Below are 1,929 nucleotides of genomic sequence, written 5' to 3' on the forward strand. Positions count from 1 at the left end.
GAGAAAAAATGGCCACATCATCAAGGTAGGCAACTGCAGATTCTCCCAATCCTTCTAGGAGACCATCTACAAGTCTTTGGAAGGTGGTGGGTGCATTTCGCAGCTCGAAGGGAAGCACATTAAATTAATACACCCCTGCATGGGTGATGAAGGCTGAACTTTCCTTGGCGGGTTCATCTAGCAGTATTTGCCAGTACCCTTTGGTTAAGTCTAACGTAGAGATGAACTGGGCACGTCCCAATTTCTCCAATAGCTCATCGGTGCATGGCCTTGGATAGTTGTCGGGACGAGTTACAGCATATAGCTTACGGTAGTCCACGCAAAAGCGTATTTCCCCATCTGGTTTGGGAACTAGAACCACGGGAGATGCCCATGCACTGGTAGAGGGGTAGATTATAACCATCTGTAGCATGTTTTGGATCTCCCATTCTATAGCAGCTTGGGCATGAGGAGACACCCGGTAGGGTGGGGTTCTAATTGGGTGATCATTATCTGTGTCAATGGAGTGGTATGCCCGTTCAGTCCGTCCTGGGATGGCTGAGAACACTGGGGCGAAGCTAGTGCAAAGCTCCTTGATCGGCTGTAGCTGCAGAAGTCCAAGGGTTGCAGAGAGGTTCATCTCTTCCACGCCACCGTCACTTTTTCCTTCGTAGTAGACACCTTCAGGCCACTCAGCATCATCTCCTCCCCGGGCTGTAAACTGACAAACCTTTAATTCTCCGGAATAAAAGGGCTTGAGAGAATTAACATGGTACACTTTAGGCTTTAGGGTTGAGGTGGGGAATGCTATGAGATAGTTAACAGCTCCCAGGCGCTCTTGGACCATGAATGACCCTTCCCATGACGCTTCCATCTTATGGGTCTGTTGCACCTTCAAGACCATAACCTGGTCCCCTCCTTTGAAGGGACGCTCTCTGGTATGTTTATCATACCAGGCCTTTTGCTCTTCCTGAGCATTGTTTAGGTTCTCTTTAGCAAGGGCTAAAGAGTGTCGGAGGGTGCTTTGTAGGTTGCTTACAAAGTCTAGAATGTTAGTTCCTGGAGAAGGCCTAAACCCCTCCCATTGCTGCTTCACCAACTGTAAAGGCCCCTTAACCTCGTGGCCATACACAAGTTTGAATGGTGAAAACGCTAAACTGGGATGTGGTACAGCCCTGTAGGCAAAAAGCAACTGCTGCAACACTAGGTTCCAATCATTGGAGTGTTCATTTATGAATTTACGTATCATGGTCCCCAAAGTTCCATTAAACCTGTCCACCAGGCCATTGGTTTGATGGTGGTAAGGGGTGGCAACCAAGTGATTCACCCCATGAGCTTCCCAGGAGATATTATTCTGCAACCCTCTGTGTAATTGGTCTTTTGGGAGCGCATCGGCTAAAGAGCTGGCGAGAAAGGGCCACGCAAATCCAGGTCGATAGGGAATCCCTTACCACAAATAGCGATACTTGCTCCAAAATAAACCTTACTATACCTAGACATGAAAAACTCAAGTGCCCATCCTCAGTGAAATAATCCCCGATGAAAAAGCCCTCGGACCTAATCCCAAAACAAAAAAACTCGCTGGAATTCTCGACTCAAACAAGAACTGATAAAAGAAGGACGATGCTTAGTATGATTACTAATGCATGGACAGGACGTTGTCGAGCTAGAGACTAAAGTGACGAACCGTCCCAAGAACAAACTCCCCCATCCAAATATTCCTGACAAGCCCCATTTCGCTCAAGAACTAAGCAGTCAGCACTCTAGAGTAGAGGAAATACAAGTCTAAGAAACTAGCAACACCAAATCTACTCGGAACTAGGCTAAAACGTGTGCCAAGGATCCCTAACAGACATTGGCCAAGTAAGGGGTGGTGCCTCCACGAGCTCCTACAGATTCAGGGATACTAATTTCTGGCAAGGACCGACGATAGATCTGTGCGGAAGACCA

The sequence above is a fragment of the Chelonoidis abingdonii genome, chromosome 1 (assembly GCF_003597395.2).
Source record: "Chelonoidis abingdonii isolate Lonesome George chromosome 1, CheloAbing_2.0, whole genome shotgun sequence".
In the NCBI taxonomy this organism is placed as follows: Eukaryota; Metazoa; Chordata; order Testudines; family Testudinidae; genus Chelonoidis; species Chelonoidis abingdonii.